The sequence below is a fragment of the Pelophylax lessonae genome (genome assembly GCF_965119305.1).
Source record: "Pelophylax lessonae genome assembly, chromosome: 1".
In the NCBI taxonomy this organism is placed as follows: Eukaryota; Metazoa; Chordata; class Amphibia; order Anura; family Ranidae; genus Pelophylax; species Pelophylax lessonae.
Genome location: NC_138768.1, coordinates 214300215 through 214323019, shown reverse-complemented (window position 1 = coordinate 214323019; position 22805 = coordinate 214300215). Strand labels below are relative to the sequence as shown.

Genomic DNA, 22805 nt, shown 5'->3' with positions numbered 1-22805 from the left:
CCCCATTCATTATCATATGGCAGTGTGAGATGGGTGTGTTGGGAATGTGATCCATTGAGACAAGTGATTATACACTCATGTGTTTCTTTTAGAGGTGATTTGTTCAAGGCAATCCTTTGAAGACATGACCATTCCAGATTTTTGTGATCACTGATTCCATCTCAGGTGAACCAATTAGCTGCTGTGTGCAGATCCAGCTTATGATGGTAAGAGTGTCAGACAAGACAAACGGTGCCGAGCTTGCAGTGTGTATGGATGTATGTAAGGCAATAATTTTTGGCATTATGCATTTAGGGAATATAATGTTTCTAATCTTGCATATATGAAAAGGGTCAATACATTTGTCTTTATCGAGACAGATTCCAAAGCGTCAGAGCAATCTGTCACAGATAATTGTGTTTCATTTTGTGTAAAAGTTGAAACGAATCAAATCTATCTATATACAGGCATAGCCCACTTTAAGTACACAATGGGACCAGGGCATGTATGTAAACTGAAAATGTACTTAAAGTGAAGCAATCCCTTTTTTCTTTTCTCGATGCATGAAAATACACCAGCTCCATTGTAAATTTTGGCCACATTGACATAGCCTTACTCCCAAACCATGTGGGAGCATGTTAAGGGGAGCCAGGACTATGACATGATAGATTACCTAGGCAAGCTGGCCAGCCACAAAATGGATATGGTGTAGTCCTGGGTACCTGGGTACCCTGTCGTTGCTCCCTAAGTTTGTTATCCCTGTCACTTATGGTTTGTGAGCAGTGTCATGGCAAGCTGAACAAGCTGTGTCCTTACTCACGATTGTATATAAAGTGAGTGTACTTAAAGCAGGGTATGCCTATCTATATCTATATAGAAAGTTCAGAGATGTGAACCTGTTCCCTATTATATACACTAATATATGGTATATAACATATTCTATAATGTATCTAATGTATATATATTGTATATAATATATACATAGTATATATATTGTCTAATATATATATTTTGTATAATATATATTTTTAATATACACATACATACATATATATATATATATATACACGTATATACATATATATACATATATATACACGTATATACATATATATACATATATATACACGTATATACATGTATATACATATATATACATGTATATACATATATATACATGTATATACATATATATACACGTATATACATATATATACATATATATACACGTATATACATATATATACACGTATATACATATATATACACGTATATACATATATATACATGTATATACATATATATACATATACATACATATACATACATATATATACATATATATATACATATACATATATACACATACACATACACATACACATATACATATATATATATATACATATATATATATATATATATATATATATATATAGGGAACAGGTTCACATCTAGGAAGTTTCTATAACAGGAAGCTTCTAGATCACGTCTAATAGGCAGAAAGTGCATGCGCAGATCAGCAGACCAAAAGTTTCTTGCACACCCGCTAGATAAGCGACCCACCCAGCCACCATCCCCCATCCCCCATCCCGCACCCTGCACATTCACACCCCCTCCTTACCTTACACACAAATGCCACTATTTCGGCAGTAAACAGTGCAGGAGCCATGATGCACTCTTAAGACAGGGCCTGGACAATTTCCGGAAACGTGTGCACGCACCAAAAGTTTCGTTTCCGGTTTCATGTATAAATGTGAGAACGCGGTTTTGTATATTCGCGAATTCGCGAATAGTGAACATACACAACCATTAAGCAGATTTAACTTAGAAAAAGAAATACAAATACATACATTTGTGGACACCAGAAAACTTTATTTAGACACATGAAGACATTTTAAAAAAAAATTGGAAACATGCTGTTTATTACATTTGTATTTTTCAAACCAAAACAACCTTTGTACAACATTTAGACCATATACATCGACAAAGAGCCCATAATCAACAGATGCATGTGCAGATTGACAGAATTATGTTAACAGCAATAAATACTTACAGAGAGTCAACACACAACACAGCCAAATCTCACCTCCATAAATAACAAAGGGCCAAAAATGTTACCCATAAAACATGTGACACACAAATATATTGGACCTCTTCGTAGGTCAAATCTTTCCTGATGTCTGAGTGAGCTATATATAATCCAAGCAAACACACCCAGAATGGTAACGCCCAGTCCAAAAATTAACTGTGTGTGTCCTGTGTGTTTTGGAGCATGCTCAGTTGCCAAAACAAGGGAAATAGAAATGAGGAATAGAAATGTATGTAGGTGTGTATAGTATATGTGAATTGAAAAAATTCTCTCTTGAAGTTTGCTAGTCATTATTTAGAATGTTTAGATACAGGAATACATACATATATATACAATTACGTGAGAGAGAGAGAAATATATATTTAGGTAAACAATTGAAACACACCTTTTGGGATTTGGGAAGTGAGATTGTGACAATTGACCAGATATGTAAGCCAACAATCTGACTCATCACTCATGAACATCCCTAAATTTGGCGTGGCAATTATATCAGGCGTTCTTATGTGCATTTTGGCTGGCGTTTTCACAGGCGTTTTGACATGCATTTTTTGGGCAGGCATTGTTATATGAAATCACCTACAAAAGCCCCAAAAACAGACCACAAACACGTACATGTGAACGTAGCCCGTTTGGGGGCGTTTGAGGGGGATTTGTCCAGCTCAAGGATCAGCTCCCAAAACAGGCAAAAAATCCAATCCTATTCAGTTCAATGGCCCCTGTTCCCATGTGAGCATTTTGACGGCATGAGGAAAACACCCAACGCTCACTGAGAAATAGCACAATGATTAGGGAGTCTGCCTTCCTGCTGTAGGTTTGTAAGTTCGAATCTGGAAGGAGCCCTCTGTATGGGCAACACTTGGATATCTCCAATCCTCCAAATGTTGACATCATTAATTTTGTTCATGTTTGAAAAAGGCATGTGTATCAGCAAACTTTTAATCTAAAGACATGAACAAAATACAAAAGATGCCACATAAAGTCAATATGTAGCAATATTGTGAGCTAAAGCTCTATTTGTTTGTTGGGCATACTTTGCTAATTAGCCAAGTATAAGGGATATATATATATATACCTTCAGTTAAATGTGTAGTAAAATGGTAACACTTGGCCATACCCATATGGAAGAAAAGGTAGTATTTGCAATATATTTCTAAAAACATTCTTTGGAAACACATAAAATATTGTCAAAATTGTGACATTTCCTTGATATGTGTGAAATGCTAATAATCTTTCTTTGAAATATGTTTTACATCTATTTTTTTTCTATCTGACGACCAATTCCCCAATGTAATATTTTGTGGGTTTTTTCAGAGAATGTGGAGGTTCTATATAAACACTGTAGATTTGACTGCTATGATTTCTGAGTTAGCAGGAAAGGTGTATGGAATGTGATGGTGTTTACTAAAGGATCCCTTGTTGGAAGTGTGCATGTTTTTCCAATTCCGCCGGTTTTTGCCATTTTCTATGGGCGAGACAGCGGATTTGCAAGCGGTATTCAAAAAAAAAATTGACCCAAAATCGCGCTGGCGAAATTTTTTGAGCCAATTTGGCGTTGCGCATGCGCACATTCGCGAGTTCGCAGCTCGCGGCTGGAGGACCTGTTTAACCTTTCCACACTTTCGCAGATATCTCTCTTTCTAAGTCAGTTTTTGAGATTTTTTAAACGCAAGTCATCTCCAAATTGACTTCCACACCTTCCACAGTGATTTGGGATTTTTGGGGGTACAGGGGAAAATTTGGCTAAACTTTAGTCGAGCTTTTAGCTGGCGTGGTTTTAAGTCGCGCTCTGACCATATTGCATCTTAATGAATCTCACACTAGGCGCTATTTTCCGCCCGCCGTTCTTTGAATGCCAATTTCAGACTTAAATAATCGCCGCTTCGCAAAATCACGCCGAAACGCCAATTCGCCGTACTATGAATCAGGCCCTATGTAACATATCTATCAGATTTTTTAAATGGTTATGTTTCTTTGAGATAAGGTTAGAAATGTCTTCTTTGTGCATAAATGTGCCTACTTGGTCTGAAACAAGCACGCATTTTATATGCCTCTCTATGCTATTTAATTCTTGTAGACAGTTCAAGATTTTTGGGGAGTTTAGGTAGCAGTCACTATAATAATAAGAACCAGCAGCTTTAACAGACTCTGTAACAGACAGCTATTCTTGGGTTAATCTGGGTTGGATTTTTTTGGTTGATGGCTATTGATATAAGCTTGATGCCCATGAAGTCTACTCAGTGCATACCCTTGTATTTATGGCTCCTATTAATGAAGGGGCTTTGAAGCCTGATAATGGAATTACATCCAACCTCCTATATTTACAGTGTGGACACCCTATTGTAAATTAAACACTTTGAGGGTGATTTACCTAAATTGGCACACACGAAATGTGGTGTAGCTGCGCATAGTATCCAATCAGCTTCTAGGTTTTAGTGTCAAAGCTTAATTGAACATGCTAAAGTTAGAAGCTGGTTTCTTGCTATGTACAGCTGCACCAGATTCTCTGTGCACCAGTTTTAGTATATCTCCCCCCCTATCTAGTGATATTTGGTTTAACTTGCCAAATGGTCATTTGGGACACAAGTTAGTTAGAAACACTAGCAAAGAATAACCATTTATGTTTTTTTCACAGCTTCCTAAAACCTATGAAATGTGTAAGAAAAGGCTTCACTTGTAATCACTGCCAATCAAACAAAATTCTCTATATCATGTTGTCTGCATTGTTATTTTTTTTAAAAGGCTTCCTTGTACCTTTATATAGAGACAAGTTTGCCTGTCATGTGACTTTATAGGTGCTGCCCTTTTCCTAACAGTGCAGCTCCTGGGCACATCCCCTTCCACGTTAGCTACATAATTAATGGAAGTGACGTAGCTAGGCAGCAGGCGTTGACATTGAAGGATAGTGCTGTAACTTCTAGAAAAGGTATGGCTAGCCTGCTGTTTGATGGTGCTTTTTCCATAGAACAAGGCTAGTAGGAAAGGAGGAGCTGCAGAACATGCTGCTGATGTCTGGGAGGGTGGGGTGGTGCTGGACGGGACTGTAGTGAGGATGGGCAGGATAGGGGCAGGGTTTTCCTAAAACCCCTGCAAGATGTCTTTACACAGTAATAAACAACGGTTTCAGGAAGTTTCTCAGAGCTGACAAATTAGATCAACAGGCAAATCATTGTCAGTACAGAAGACTGCTGACTGTCTAGCTTATACTATTCTTTCTAAACTAGACAATGAGCAAGTCTCAAAATGCATAAAATCAAAGGTAAAGTTATTTAACATAATAATTATGGCCAAATTTTCAATTTTGAATAGAATTCCATTTTAAGTCACATTAGCACAAAGGCAGTTGTCAGTTAAAGGTAAGAAGTGGTAATTTTTGGCTGCAAGACTAGATGATCAAGAAATTATCTGCCTAGTTGGTCTCTTGAAGGTATTCATGTCTGATTTTATTGTCTGATATGAAAAAGATTTGAGGTTCTCATGTGGTAATAGAGTACAGCTAACCTTTCAGAATGTAAAAAAAGCACCTGTAGCAAAACTGTCTCACAAGCTGATACTTTTCTTTCATATGATGAACACAATGAGGAAATGTGGCATTCTATGCACATTTTATATAGTAAAGCAAAGAAAATAATCTGTTAAGAATGTTTTATAACTCTGCTGGATCCATTTTTGAACCACAGACATATATCGCCTCATAATGAACATCACATAGCATTCAAATACTCTGCCTGACGAAATGTAGACTTGTTGATACACACCTCTCCTTAATCAGAACCTTCCCATCTCACAGTTGATCACACTCGGTCACACACCTATACCCTTATAATACTTAAATCTTAGACTAATTTGGACCCTGAGTACTGCCCCCATGACCATTGATACACCAGAGATAGTACAAAAGAAGCTGCTGAGCAGATCTCTAGGAAACCTTACAAACCTTTCTTAATGCATCCAGGAAACTTCTCCCCTTTCCTTAGTAGCGAACTCTCTGTTCCTTCTCAATTCCCTTCACTCCATGCTAGATATAGTGTTCTGGGGGGGGGGGGGAAGGGAGAAAGAGAGAAAGAGACGGAAGAACCCCCCCCCCTTTTTTTTCATTTTCATTTAGAACTCCACACCACTTGGAGAATAACATTGTTCGGAATGCATGCCTCATATACTCTTTTATAGAAGAGGCCTCTAAATACAACAAGACACACTTACTCTCCCTTGATTGACTAACTACATACATCACCCATACACTCACTCTTATATCCTATGTCTCATCTCACACGAGTAGTCTCACAAGCCTGCGAAAAAGAGGGAGGAGAAAGGAAGGGGAAAAATAATAAAATAAGAAAAAGATTTTTGAGGAAACAACTCTTCCTTACTTGAGATCAAACCATATGCGATATTAGATCTACTTAATAAAGCTTTCATCTCTAATATATGGTTTCGTTCACACCTTTGCCTAACCTTGGACTCATCTGTTTGCTGTTATAAGTTAATATAAGATTAGGGCAAAAGCCCCTTGTTTCTATACTAACTTCTGCTGTTTATATGTATGAAATGTTTGTACCATTGATTTTGTTCATGTTATTAACTACCAAATAAAACTTGTTTGGAAAAAAAAAAAGAATGTTTTTTATTAGCTCCTGCAGGCTCAGTAATTATTCTTGTACTGACAAAAAATTAAGTAGCATTGCCCAAAAAAGTTTCAAAGCTAATGATTACAAATTTTACTATTTTGTTAATGTATAAGTAGAGATATTGGCAATCAAGCGTAAAGGAAAGATGTACTTTAGTTCTGCCTTACTCCCACTATTACATTACTTTGTGGTACTACACACTCTACAAATTTACATGTGCTAAAAAAAAAAAAAAAGTCTTCACCTTGTGACAACACATTCATGCTTCTTTCAAGAAATGTTTTGCATGCACCAATATGATGTGAAGTTGTGCGCATTTCTCTCCCAATATAGCTTGGATACAAACTTTGTCCTATGCAAACTTAACTGCACGTGCACTCTGTTGCACGATGAAATGCCAGTAATCAAGCAAAGTCAACAGATAACGGAGAAGATCACTCCTGGAGGGTGATTACTGTATATAACTGCTGCGCTTGGTAATAAAAATGTATGCAAAAAAATGATAAATAATAACACGTTGTATAAAAAAGCAGGTTACAAGATATTGTGAAAAGAACAATAGAAGGCAGTGTCAAAATGGTGCAGTGCTAAATTTAAACAAAGTCCAAATCCAGAGATAAAAACACAGTGGATAAGAATATGGGTATCTTCTGTTTCTGTGTGAAAACAACCACCAGCACCCAACCACACAGCCTCTTACCAGAAAATGTAGACCCTGACTACAAAGGTCTATACAAGCAGAGTATTAAATATCAGGCACAGACCAACTCCCAGAGGACGTGAGTAGAGTTGAGCGAACACCTGGATGTCCGTGTTCGGCGGGTTCGGCCGAACTTGAAAAAAAAATCCGGGCCCGTGACCCAGACTTTTTTCGAACTTTACCCGGACACCGAACCCCATTGAAGTCAATGGGGACCCGAACTTTCAGGCACTAAAATGGCTCTAAAAAAACAATGGAAAGGGCTAGAGTGCTGCAAATGGCAGCAAAATGTAGTTAAGAGCATGGCAAGTGCTCTGCAAACAAATGTGGATAGGGAAATAACTTAAAACAACAAAACAAACACAAAAATAAAACAATTTTCTTCATCTGTGAAGGACGAGGCCAATTTGGAGTAGGAGGGAGGTTGAGGTGGCTGTGTAGGTGGAAGCGGCGGTGGAGAGGGACGAGGTAGCCAACTCTGCTTTTTTTAGTCATTTTAAATTAGGGTACACCCCAAAAGAGTGAGAAAGATCAAAAATATAACAATGGCTGGGTAAGGTCAGTATCCATCTCTATTCTGCACAAGGTATGGAAAAGTCCTGTGGGATCCATGCCTGGTTCATTTTAATGAATGTGAGCTTGTCCACATTGTCTCTGGACAGGCGGCTGCGCTTGTCTGTGATAACGCCCCCAGCCGTGCTAAATACACGTTCAGATAATACACTGGCTGCACGGCACGCCAGCACCTCCAAGGCGTAAAGGGCAAGCTCAGGCCATGTGCCCAATTTGGAGACCCAGAAGTTGAAGGGGGCAGACCCGTCATTCACTACATGTAGGCGTGTGCACACATACTGCTCCACCATGTTGGTGAAATGCTGCCTGCTAAGACGTTCCATATGAGCTGCTGGTGCTGCTTTTTGTTGTGGCGTGCTGACAAAGCTTTTCCACATTTTGGCCATGCTAACCCTGCCTTCTGAGGTGCTGACGGTGCCCTGGTTGCGTTGGCGACCTCTTCCTTCTCCTCCTCTGCCTTGGCCTTGTGCTTCCACTGTGGCCCCACTGTCAGGTGGGAATGCCAGCAGCATTGCGTCTACCAGTGTGCGCTTGTACTCGCGCATCTTGCGATCACGCTCCAGGGAGTGAATTAAGGACGGTACATTGTCCTTGTAATGGGGATCCAGCAGCATGGCCACCCAGTAATCATCACAAGTTAGAATGTGGGCAACTCGTTGTGGAGACACTGCAGCATGTAATCGCTCATGTGTGCCAGGCTGCCCAGAGGCAACAAAAGGCTGTCCTCTGTGGGAGGTGTATCGTCTGTGTCCTCTGTATCCCCCCAGCCACGCACCAGTGATGGCCATGAGCTGGCCTGGGTGCCACCCTGCTGTGAACATGGTTCCATCTCCTCCTCCATCTCCTCCTTCTCCTCATCCTCCAGAACTGTGCCCCTGCTGGACAATTGTGTACCTGGCGTTTGTGGGTGCAGGAACCCACCCTCGGAGCCACTTGTGAATGAATGCCCTGAAAGCCTTGGAAATGATCCCTCTTCCTCCTCCTCCTGTGCCACATCCTCTTCCATCATCGCCCGAATCGTTTTTTGAAGGAGGCATAGAAGTGGGATAGTTAAGCTGACAACAGCATCATCGGCACTGGCCATGTTGGTGGAGTACTCAAAACAGCGCAACAAGGCACACAGGTCTCGCATGGAGGCCCAGTTATTGGTGGTGAAGTGGTGCTGTTCCGCAGAGCGACTCACGCGTGCGTGCTGCAGCTGAAACTCCACGATGGCCTGCTGCTACTCGCACAGTTTTTCCAGCATGTGCAAGGTGGAGTTCCACCTTGTGGGCACGTCACATATGAGGCGAGAAGGCCGAAGTTACGCTGCAGCGCTGACAGGCGAGCAGCAGCAGGGTGAGAACGCCGAAAGTGCGCACAGACGGCCCGCACTTTCTGCAGCAGCTCTGACATATCGGGGTAATTTTTAAGGAACCTCTGCACCACCAAATTCAGCACATGCGCCAGGCAAGGGATGTGCGTCAAACCGGCTAGGCCCAGAGCTGCTATCAGATTTCGCCCGTTATCGCACACCACCAGGCCGGGCTTGAGGCTCGCTGGCAGCAACCACTCATCTGTCTGCTTTTCCATGCTCCTCCACAACTCCTGCGTGGTGTGTGGTTTTTCCCCCAAACAGGCAAGTTTTAAAACTGCCTGCTGTCGTTTACCCCTGGCTGTGCTGAAGTTGGTGGTGAAGGTGTTACGCTGACCGGATGAGGAGGCGGTAGAGGATGAGGAAGTGTAGTAGGAGGAGTTAGGAACAGAAGGCAAACTGAAGCGCCCTGCAATCCTCGGTGGTGGAAGGACATGCGCCAAATTGCTATCCGCCTCAGGTCCAGCCGCCACTGCATTTACCCAGTGTGCCGTTAGGGAGATATAACGCCCCTGACCGTGCTTACTGGTCCACGTATCGCTAGTTAGGTGGACCTTGCCACAGATGGCGTTGCGCAGTGCACACCTGATTTTTTCCCCCACTTGGTTGTGCAGGGAAGGGATGGCTTGACTGGAAAAGTGGTGGCGGCTGGGCACGACGTACTGTGGGACAGCCACCGACATAAGGCTTTTAAAACTGTGCGTCTCCACCAGACGGAATGACAGCATTTCAAAGGCCAAGAATTTTGAAATGAAGGCATTCAGGGCCAGGGATCGCGGGTGGGTAGGGGGGTACTTCCTCTTCCTCTGAAATGTTTGGGAGATAGAAAGCTGAACGCTTCCACAGGACATTGTGGAGATGGTTGGTGACCCAGGTGGTGGTGTTGCTGACAGATCATCTGTTTGTGGTGGGGCAGGTGCCGGTATCACTACAGAGGTGGATGAAGAGGCCGAGACTGCAGCAGAAGAGGAAGCAGGAGGAGCCAGAGACCTTTCTTGGTTTTGAAGGTGTCTACTCCACTGCAGCTCGTGCTTTGCACTTAGATGCCTGATCATGCAGGTTGTGCTCAGGTTGAGAAGGTTTATGCCTCGCTTCAGGCTCTGATTGCACAGGGTGCAAACCACTTGTGTCCTGTCATCAGCACATTGTCTGAAGAACTTTCACACTAGAGAACTCCTTTGAGCTGGCTTTGGTGCGCTCGGTCCCTTGCTGCGTTGGGCAGTAGCAGGCGTAGTGTCTAGGGCACCCTGCTCCCTCTTCTGCTGTGCTGGTGGCTCTGTGCGACCACTGCCTCTTCCTCCAAACTACTCAGGTCACCTGCATGACCTTCATTCCATGTGGGGTCGAGGACCTCATCGTCCTCCACATCATCTTCCACCCAGTCTTCACCCCTGCCCTCCTTGTCGGTCTCCACAATTCTGAGTGCCGCAGCAGTTGGCACCTGCATTTTGTCATCATCGGAGACGTGCTGCGATGGTCCTTCCATGTACTCATCTTGAGAAATAAGTGGTTGGGCATCGCTGCACTCAATCTCTTCCACTTCTGGGACAGGGCTAGGTGGATGGCCTTGGGAAACCCTGCTGACAGAGTCATCAAAAAGAAGAAGAGACTGCTGCATGACTTGGGGCTCAGACTGCTTACCTAATTTGCCAGGGGGTGAGGTGAAAGACGGTTGGACATCGGCTGCAGGTGCCAACTCTGACCTTTCTGCAGTAGACTGGGTGAGAGACAATGTGAAGGAACTGGAAGCACTGTCAGCAACCCAATCTACTATCGCCTGTACTTGTTCTTGCCTCAACACTTGTAGAGGCGCATGATGCCCTACCAAATACTGCTGCAGGTTCTGTCGCCTACTCACACTTGAGGAAGGTGTTTCACTTGTGCGTGTAGCTGGCACAGATCGACCACGTCCTCTACTTGCAACAGGAGCTCTACCAGCAGCACTACGACCCAGGCCACGGCCCCTATTTGATGTTCTCCTCATATTTCTGTAATTTATGATCTTGCCCTAGAAAGGTGTTTATTGAATAGCGGAACAAAACAACAACAGTATAGCACTGGTGTATCTCACAGTCAAATGTGCAAACTATGCCGCAATTTAATTTTTTTTACCCCAAAAGGGTGTTTATTAAATAGCGGAATAGAAAAACAGTATATAAATACAACGGGTGTATCTCACAGTCAAATATGCAAAGTATGCCGCAATTTAATTTTTTTCACCCCAAAAGGGTGTATATTAAATAGCGGAATAGAAAAAAAATTATAAAACGGTGTATCTCACACATACAAACACAGACAAGGCCCTGATTACAATTTTTTGTACCCTAAAGGGAGGATGAGGAAGAGGAGTAGGAGGAGTTCGGAACAGGAGGCAAACTGAAGCGCCCTGCAATCCTCGGCGGTGGAAGGAGATGCGCCAAACAAATTTAAAAGGTGTATCTCACACGTACCGATACAGACTGTGCCGCAATTTAATTTTTTTCACCCCAAAAGGGTGTATATTGAATAGCGGAATAGAAAAAAGTATATAAAATTGGTGATTTTTTAATAGCACATGTGAACACAGCAGTGTCTTATGTTTTATGTCACGGTCAGCAGCAGGCTATGAAGGGAAAAAAAAAATTCCCCTTTAAATTTGTAATTTTTAAATAGTAGATTAGTACAGACTATGCCGCAATTCAATTTTTTTACCCCAAAAGGGTGTAGATTGAATAGCGGAATAGAAAATAGTATATAAAAAGGTGTATCTCACACGTACAAACACAGACTAGGCCCCGATTACAATTTTTTGTACCCTAAAGGCAGGATGAGGATGAGGAGTAGGAGGAGTTCGGAACAGGAGGCAAACTGAAGCACCCTGCAATTCTCGGCGGTGGAAGATGCGCCCAAAAAACTTGAAAGGTGTATCTCACACGTACCGATACAGACTATGCCGCAATTTAATTTTTTTTACCCCAAAAGGGTGTATATTGAAAAGCGGAATAGAAAAAGTATATAAAAAGGTGTATCTCAGACGTACAAACACAGACTATGCCGCAATTTAATTTTTTTTCACCCCAAAAGGGTGTATATTGAATAGCGGAATAGAAAAAAGTATATAAAATGGTGTATCTCACACGTACAAACACAGACTATGCCGCAATTTAATTTTTTTTCACCCCAAAAGGGTGTATATTGAATAGCGGAATAGAAAAAAGTATATAAAATGGTGTATCTCACACGTACAAACACAGACTATGCCGCAATTAAATTTTTTTTACCCCAAAAGGGTGTATATTGAATAGCGGAATAGAAAAAAATTTATAAAACAGTGTATCTCACATGTACAAACACAGACTAGGCCCCGATTACAATTTTTTGTACCCTAAAGGCAGGATGAGGAAGAGGAGTAGGAGGAGTTCGGAACAGGAGGCAAACTGAAGCACCCTGCAATCCTCGGCGGTGGAAGATGCGCCCAAAAAATTTGAAAGGTGTATCTCACACGTACAAACACAGACTATGCTGCAATTTAATTTTTTTTACCCCAAAAGGGTGTATATTGAATAGCGGAATAGAAAAAAGTATATAAAATTGGTGATTTTTTAATAGCACATGTGAACACAGCAGTGTCTTATGTTTTATGTCACGGTCAGCAGCAGGCTATGAAGGGAAAAAAAAAAATTCCCCTTTAAATTTGTAATTTTTAAATAGCAGATTAGTACAGACTATGCCGCAATTTAATTTTTTTTACCCCAAAAGGGTGTAGATTGAATAGCGGAATAGAAAATAGTATATAAAAAGGTATATCTCAAACACGTGAAAACACAGACTAGGCCCCGATTACAATTTTTTGTACCCTAAAGGCAGGATGAGGATGAGGAGTAGGAGGAGTTTGGAACAGGAGGCAAACTGAAGCACCCTGCAATCCTCGGCGGTGGAAGATGCGCCCAAAAAATTTGAAAGGTGTATCTCACACGTACAAACACAGACTATGCTGCAATTTAATTTTTTTTACCCCAAAAGGGTGTATATTGAATAGCGGAATAGAAAAAAGTATATAAAATTGGTTATTTTTTAATAGCACATGTGAACACAGCAGTGTCTTATGTTTTATGTCACGGTCAGCAGCAGGCTATGAAGGGAAAAAAAAAATTCCCCTTTAAATTTGTAATTTTTAAATAGTAGATTAGTACAGACTATGCCGCAATTCAATTTTTTTACCCCAAAAGGGTGTAGATTGAATAGCGGAATAGAAAATAGTATATAAAAAGGTGTATCTCACACGTACAAACACAGACTAGGCCCCGATTACAATTTTTTTACCCTAAAGGCAGGATGAGGATGAGGAGTAGGAGGAGTTCGGAACAGGAGGCAAACTGAAGCACCCTGCAATTCTCGGCGGTGGAAGATGCGCCCAAAAAATTTGAAAGGTGTATCTCACACGTACCGATACAGACTATGCCGCAATTTAATTTTTTTTACCCCAAAAGGGTGTATATTGAAAAGCGGAATAGAAAAAGTATATAAAAAGGTGTATCTCAGACGTACAAACACAGACTATGCCGCAATTTAATTTTTTTTCACCCCAAAAGGGTGTATATTGAATAGCGGAATAGAAAAAAGTATATAAAATGGTGTATCTCACACGTACAAACACAGACTATGCCGCAATTAAATTTTTTTTACCCCAAAAGGGTGTATATTGAATAGCGGAATAGAAAAAAATTTATAAAACAGTGTATCTCACATGTACAAACACAGACTAGGCCCCGATTACAATTTTTTGTACCCTAAAGGCAGGATGAGGAAGAGGAGTAGGAGGAGTTCGGAACAGGAGGCAAACTGAAGCACCCTGCAATCCTCGGCGGTGGAAGATGCGCCCAAAAAATTTGAAAGGTGTATCTCACACGTACAAACACAGACTATGCTGCAATTTAATTTTTTTTACCCCAAAAGGGTGTATATTGAATAGCGGAATAGAAAAAAGTATATAAAATTGGTGATTTTTTAATAGCACATGTGAACACAGCAGTGTCTTATGTTTTATGTCACGGTCAGCAGCAGGCTATGAAGGGAAAAAAAAAAAATTCTCCTTTAAATTTGTAATTTTTAAATAGCAGATTAGTACAGACTATGCCGCAATTTAATTTTTTTTACCCCAAAAGGGTGTAGATTGAATAGCGGAATAGAAAATAGTATATAAAAAGGTATATCTCAAACACGTGAAAACACAGACTAGGCCCCGATTACAATTTTTTGTACCCTAAAGGCAGGATGAGGATGAGGAGTAGGAGGAGTTTGGAACAGGAGGCAAACTGAAGCACCCTGCAATCCTCGGCGGTGGAAGATGCGCCCAAAAAATTTGAAAGGTGTATCTCACACGTACAAACACAGACTATGCTGCAATTTAATTTTTTTTACCCCAAAAGGGTGTATATTGAATAGCGGAATAGAAAAAAGTATATAAAATTGGTGATTTTTTAATAGCACATGTGAACACAGCAGTGTCTTATGTTTTATGTCACGGTCAGCAGCAGGCTATGAAGGGAAAAAAAAAAAATTCCCCTTTAAATTTGTAATTTTTAAATAGCAGATTAGTACAGACTATGTCGCAATTTAATTTTTTTTACCCCAAAAGGGTGTATATTGAATAGCGGAATAGAAAAAAGTATATAAAATTGGTGATTTTTCAATAGCACATGTGAACACAGCAGTGTCTTATGTTTTATGTCATGGTCAGCAGCAGGCTATGAAGGGAAAAAAAAAATTCCCCTTTAACTTTGTAATTTTTAAATAGCAGATTAGAACAGCAATCTGTAGTAAAATATAGCTGAACGCTGCACACAACAGACTGATAAAAATATATTTTTCTCCTCCTCAGTGGGCTCAAGTGAGGGCAAAAAGATTGTTTACTGCACCACCCCCCACACAGCAAAATCGATGTATATCGCTAACAGACGATTGTTCTGTCCTGTGTCTCCTATCTGTCCCTGCCTACTCTCTCCAGCCTGTCCCTAAAATGCTCAAATATCTTTCCCTTCCTACACTCCGACCTGTCCCTGCATTCTTTTCGGGCACAATGTTGTTTTTCCCTGTCTGTCCCTAATCAGCAGCAGCCAGCACCGTTATGTGTGCTCTCTCCCTACACTACAGCAGACTGACGCACCGCGCTGTGTCTCTCGAGCTTATAAAGACCTGGGTCACATGCTTCAGCAATTACCGAAACACAGATTTTAAACCCGAACATACAGTAAAGTTTTCGGGTCCGTGTCCGGGTAGCAAAAATCCAATTATACGGTACGGACCCGAATAATTCAGTCCGTGTTCGCTCAACACTACTCGTGAAGGCCTGGAATAGTACCACTGGATTGGCGTAGGGCCAATGTGGGGCCTATATTTAAAAAGGGATCAAAGTCTTTGCCAAGTAACTATAGACCTTTTAGTTTAACTTCTATAGTCGGTAAGATATTGGAGAGTTTAATAAAATACCACATAGATGAGTTCTTGCTGGAAAAAAATATTTTAAGCAACAGACAGCCTGGATTCATGAAAGACAGAAGTTGTCAAACAAAGCAGATTTCTTTTTATGAGGAGGTAAGTAAAACCTTGGACAGAGGGGTGGCTGTGGACGTAGTATACTTGGATTTTGCAAAAGCGTTTGACACAGTTCCCCACATACGGCTAATGTGTAAGGTAAAGTCTACTGGCTTGGAAAGAAAATTGGCTAAAAGATAGAATTCAGAGAGTAGTGGTTAATGATTCTTACTCTGAATGGTCTAAAGTTATCAGTGGTGTACCCCAAGGTTCAGTGTTTGGAATCTTACTTTTTAATATCTTTATAAACGATATAGGGTCAGGGATTAAAAGTAGCATTTCAGTCTTTGCAGATGACACCAAGCTTTGCAGTGGAATAACTTCTTTACAGGATGTCTCCAACTTACAAGCTGACCTCAATGCACTGTTTAATTGGGCAACTATGTGGCAAATGAGGTTTAATGTTGATAAATGTAAAGTTATGCACTTGGGGGCTAAGAATATGCATGCATCATACATACTAGGTGGAGTAGAACTGGGGGAATCCATAGCGGAGAAGGATCTGGGTGTTCTGGTAGATCATAGGCCTAATAATTGCATGCAATGCCTAGCTGCTGTTTCCAAAGCAAGCAAAGTCCTTTCTTGTATTAACAGAGGCATAGACTCCAGAGAGAGAGATATAACTTTGCCCCTGTACAGATCATTAGTAAGACCTCATCTGGAATATGCAGTTCAGTTTTGGGCACCAGTTTTTAAAAAGGATATCAGGGAACTGGAGAAAGTGCAGAGAAGGGCAACCAAACTGATAAGAGGCATGGAGGACCTCAGCTATGAGAAAAGATTAGAGGAACTGAATTTATTCTCTATTGAGAAGAGGAGATTAAGGGGGGATATGATCAACATGCATAAATACATAAAGGGTCCATATAGTGAACTTGGTGTTGAGTTGTTCACTTTAAGGTCAACACAGAGGACAAGGGGGCACTCTTTACGTCTAGAGGAAAACAGATTTTGTCTCCGAATACGGAAAGGTTTCTTTACCGTAAGAGCTGTGAAAATGTGGAATAGACTCCCTCCAGAGGTGGTTCTGGCTAGCTCACTAGATTGCTTTAAAAAAAGGCCTGGATTCTTTCCTAGGTGTACATAATATAAATGGGTACTACATTTTTTTTTAGGTAAAATTGATCCAGGGAATATCCGATTGCCTCTCGGGGGATCAGGAAGGAATTTTTTTCCCCTGCTGTAGCAAATTGGATCATGCTGTGCTGGGGTTTATTTACGCCTTCCTCAGGATCAACAGCGGGTATAGGATTGTGTATATGGGATTGTATGGTTGGGTTTTCAATACTGTTTTTTTTTTTTCACTGTTAACTGCAGACACTCATTATTGTATCGCTCAACAGCCCTTGCTACAGCCACATATTTTAAATTTTAACTGTTCAGTCCAAAACACCTTCTGCCATTTTTCTGCACCCCAGTTCCTATGCTTTTGTGCATACAGTAGTTGAGCCTCTTAGGCCTTGTTTCCACATCTGAGGAAGGGTTTTTTTCATGAAGACCACTTCTGATCAGACATTTTTGGACAGTAGATGGATGTATCTGGGTCCCACTGGTATCCACCAGTTCTGTGCCAATGCACTGATGGACATCTTCCGATTTTGAACGGAGGTAAGCATGATGTGTCTTTCATCTGCTGCATTAAGTTTCCTAGTCTACAGGCCTCAATGTTTGCAATTTCTTTGTGCTTTTTCAAAAGAACTTAAACAGCACATCTTGAAACATTACTCTGCATGAATTATTTGCCTGGGAGAGATTTTGTTAATGCAGCATGACTAACTATCTTGTGTCATGGCATATGACCTGTGACATGAAACTGTCTACCACAACCTCACCTTAGTAACAGAGTTTAGTTGTTCCTTACCCAGTTTTTAGCCTCCTGCACAGTTGTTTCTGTTTCAGTTCATGACTGTGTTTCAATCTACATATGAAATTTATGATTATTTGGACCTGAGCTGCGGATCTCTGCAGCTCCTCCAGAGTAACCATGGGCCCCATGGCTGATTCTCTAATTAATGCTCTCCTTGCCCGCCCTGTCAGTTTAGTTGGACAGCCATGGTATATTTGTAGTTGTGCCATGCTCTTTTTATTTTCAGATGATGGATTGAGCAGTGCTCCGTGAGATGTTCAAAGCTTGGGATATTTTTTTTAAACCTAACCCTGCTTTAAACTGCTCCACAACTTTATCCTTGACCTCTCTGGTGTGTTCCTTGGCCTTCGTGATGCTGTTTGTTCACTAAGGTTCTCCAGCAAACCTCTGAGGGATTCACATAACAGCTGTATGTATACTGAGATTGAATTATACACAGGTGGGCTCTATTTACTAATTAGGTGACGTCTGAAGGCAATTGGTTCCACTAGATTTTAGTTAGGGATATCAGAGTAAAGGGGGCTAAACACAAATGCACGCCACACTTTTCAGATATTTATTTGTAAAAAAAATTGAAAACCATTATATATACACTGAACAAAATTATAGATACAACACTTGTTTTTGCCCCCATTTTTCATGAGCTGAACTCAAAGATCTAAGACTTTTTCTATGTACATAAAATGCATATTTCTCTCAAATAGTGTTCACAAATCTGTCTAAATCTTTGTTAGTGAGCACTTCTCCTTTGCCAAGATAATCCATCCACCTCACAGGGGTGGCATATCAAGATGCTGATTAGACAGCATGATTAATTCACAGGTGTACCTTAGGCTGACCACAATAAAGGCCACTCTAAAATGTGCAGTTTTACTGTATTTGGGGGGGGGGGGGGGTCCGGGGAGCCCGAAAACCAGTCAGAATCTGGTGTGACCAGCATTTGCCTCACGCGGTGCAACATATCTCTTTCGCATAGAGTTGATCAGGTTGTTGATTGTGGCATGTGGAATGTTGGTCAACTCCTCTTCAATGACAAAATTTCTAGATATTGGCAGGACCTGGAACACGCTGTTGTATACGCCCATCCAAAGCACCCCAAACGTGCTGAATGGGTGAAATTTACGAAGAGTATCCTGGCCATGCAAGAACTGGGATGTTTTCAGCTTCCAGAAATTGTATGCAAATCATTGCAACATGGGGCCATGCTTTATCATGCTGCAACATGAGATGATGGTCGTGGACGAATGGAACAACAATGGGCCACAGGATCTCGTCACAGTATCTCTGTGCACTCAAACTACCATCAATAAAAAGCACCTGTGTGCGATGTCCATAAAATACTCCTGCTCATACCATAACCTGCCGCCACCATGGGCCACTCGATCCACAAGGTTGACATCAGCAAACCGTTCACCCACACAATGCCATACATGCTGTCTGCCATCTGCCCAGTACAGTAAAAATGGGGATTCATCTATAAAGAGAACACCTTTCCAAAGTGTCAGACACCATTGAATGTGAGCATTTGCCCACTCAAGTCGGTTACGACCAAGAACTGCAGTCAGGTTGAGACCCTGATGAGGATGACAAACATGCAGATGAGCTTCCCTGAGATGGTTTTTGACAGTTTATGCAGAAATTCTTTGGTTATGCAAACCGATTGTTGCAGCAGCTGTCAGGGTGGCTGGTCTCAGACGATCTTGGAGGTGAAGATGATGGATGTGGAGGTCCTGGACTGGTGTGGTTATACATGGTCTGCGGTTTTAAGGCCGGTTGGATGCACTACCAAATTCTCTGAAACGCCTTTGGAGACGGCTTATGGTAGAGAAATTAAGATTTAATTCATGGACAACAGCTCTGGTGGACATTCCTGCAGTCAGCTTGCCAATTGCACGCTCTCTCAAAACTAGCGACATCTGTGGCATTGTGCTGTGTGATAAAACTGCACATTTTAGAGTGGCCTTTGATTTTTGCCAGCCTAAGGCACACCTGTGCAATAATCACACTGATGTGTAACAGATCACCTCAAATATGGAAGACGCTGGTGACATCATGTGGTAACGTCATGCGGCTTCACTTCCGCTGATTTCATTGGCCGGCGCCATTTTGTTGACACCGGCGGGAATCATTGCACGATGGGGGTACTTTAGGACCAATCTTTGGGTCCAAATTTAGGGCGGCTCACACTGGGCTTACTTACCTTCTTGGTAAGCATGTTAACTTTCTACCCTCTAAGTATCCAGTCCAGGCTCTATTTCCACTATGTTGGAACTTAATGAATTGTTTTTTAAGGTCAAGGGGTTTCTACTTATATGGGGCTCTATATACCCCCTCACTGGATAAGAATTTTGGGTCCTACATTCGTTCAATATTATGACCCCTCTCCATCTGGATTACTTAGCCTCTGTTCTGACCATTTAAGGACATACTTCCCTTTATAGGTAAGTTAGATCTATCACGGGGGGTGCACTGAACTAAACTATAGTGCATATACCCATTCCCCCATATATTTACTATCATTATACTCATTAGGTTCCATCAAGATATCCATATCTTTATGGTGAAATTATCAACCCTAGGGGTCAGTTTTCCCATACAGACCATCTATATTCTATTCTATAGGTGAGATATAATTAATTTTTTTTTGTTTTTTTTTTTATTGTTACAAGGTACCTTCTGTCTACAGTCAGGTCCATAAATATTGGGAGATGGACACAATTCTAATCTTTTTGGCTCTATACACCACCACAATGGATTTGAAACAAGATGTGCTTTAACTGTAGACTTTCGGCTTTAATTTGAGGGTATATACATCCAAATAAGGTGAAAGGTGTAGGAATTACAACAGTTTGTATATGTGCCTCCCACTTTTTAAGGGACCAAAAGTAATGGGACAATTGGCTGCTCAGCTGTTCCATGGCCAGGTGTGTGTTATTCCCTCTTTATCCCATTTACATGGAGCAGATAAAAGGTCCAGAGTTCATTTCAAGTGTGCTATTTGCATTTGGAATCTGTTGCTGTCAACTCTCTATATGAGATCCAAAGAGCTGTCACTATCAGTGAAGCAAGCCATCATTAGGCTGAAAAAACAAAACAAACCCATCAGAGAGATAGCAAAAACATTAGGTGTGGCCAAATCAACTGTTTGGAACATCCTTAAAAAGAAAGAACCCACCGGTGAGCTCAGCAACACCAAAAGACCACGGAAAACAACTGTGGTGGATGACCGAAGAATTCTTTCCCAGGTGAAGAAAACACCCTTCACAACAGTTGGCCAGATCAAGAACACTCTCCAGGAGGTAGCTGTATGTGTGTCAAAGTCAACAATTAAGAGAAGACTTCACCAGAGTGAATACAGTGGGTTTACCACAAGATGTAAACCATTGGTGAGCCTCAAAAACAGGAAGGCCAGATTAGAGTTTGCCAAACAACATCTAAAAAAGCCTTCACAGTTCTGGAGAAGGAAAGGAACTGCTCATGATACAAAGCATACCACCTCATCAGTGAAGCATGGAGGTGGTAGTGTCATGGTGTGGGCATGTATGGCTGCCAATGGAACTGGTTATCTTGTATTTATTGGTGATGTGACTGCTGACAAAAGCAGCAGGATGGATTCTAAAGTGTTTTGGGCAATATTATCTGCTCATATTTAGCCAAATGCTTCAGAACTAATTGGACGGCGCTTCACACTGCAGATGGATAATGACCCGAAGCATACTGCGAAAGCAACCAAAGAGTTTTTTAAGGGAAAGAAGTGGAATGTTATGCAATGGCCAAGTCAATCACCTGAATCAGATAGAGCATGCATTTCACTTGCTGAAGACAAAACTGAAGGGAAAATGCCCCAAGAACAAGCAGGAACTGAAGACAGTTGCAGTAGAGGCCCGGCAGAGCATCACCAGGGATGAAGCCCAGAGTGGTGATGTCTATGCGTTCCAGACTTCAGGCTGTAATTGACTGCAAAGGATTTGCAACCAAGTATTAAAAAATGAAAGTTTGATTTATGATTGTTAATCTGTCCCATTACTTTTGGTCCCTTAAAAAGTGTGAGGCACATATACAAACTGTTGTAAGTCCTACACCGTTCACCTGATTTGGATGTAAATACCCTCAAAAAATCATTAAAACTGAAAGTCTACAGTTAAAGCACATTTTGTGTGTTTCGTTTCAAATCCATTGTGGTGGTGTATAGAGCCAAAAAGATTATAATTGTGTCGATGTCCCAATATTTATGGACCTGACTGTATATATCCTCTTGTTGAGCGCTTATCACTAACAGAAAACAATACAGAATATGATTATTATATATATATATATAATCAGTCCCCTTTTTTATGATTTAATGTCACATATATATTTTTCCTCTTACCATTATACAGATAGTGACCTGTGTTTGGGTTCCTTTTGTCCCCTGTGTACGCCCCAAGCCAAGTTCTTGCCCGTGTGTGTTTGGAGGAGGTTTGTCCACCACTGAAGTCATATTTCTATGCAATTACTTATAAGTATATTGTATATACTATATGATTACTAATATTGTTTTTTTGTTCATTCCAAGAATGTAACTGTCTGTATACGGTTCTGATGAAGCTTACAGTGAAACGCGTTGACCTTTGAAACAGACGTATTTTCACATCCACGCAACTTTAATATGTATTATATTTCTACTATATATTTGTCTTACATTCAATAGTTATGTTCTTCTGTATGCAATTTTGATGAGCTGGACCCCCTTTTTGGTCAGCCTCATAATTTTAGCTTGTTATTGATTTTAATCTTGAACCAATAAATGCTTATTTTATTATTTTGTCTATGGTTACCTGTCTCATGATGTGCCTATAAAGTCCACACATAGGTACAGTTGCCCTCTGCAACTGTTGTTTTCCATCATCAATCTGCTGCTTCTCCTTTCACTGTTTAGTCACAAGATGATGAATAATGCTGGCTATCAGACTGAGGAAAAATAGTGGGGGGGCTGGTTTTCTTTTTTTATCATTTAACCCTGATATTTGTGGCTCTGCTTTAAGTGCCCATTATTGTGTAGT

At 41.0% G+C, this 22805-nt stretch overlaps 1 pseudogene across 1 annotated transcript in view; it reads left to right on the top strand.

Annotated features, from left to right (window-relative positions):
* The window catches only part of LOC309544696, a 63086-nt pseudogene extending 45085 nt beyond the window's left edge, over positions 1–18001 (top strand). Inside the window, exon 2 of the transcript in view lies at positions 17990–18001. The product of the transcript in view is annotated as an uncharacterized misc_RNA (transcript). The remainder of the gene's footprint in view (positions 1–17989) is intronic.
* Positions 18002–22805: the final 4804 nt, after the last annotated feature.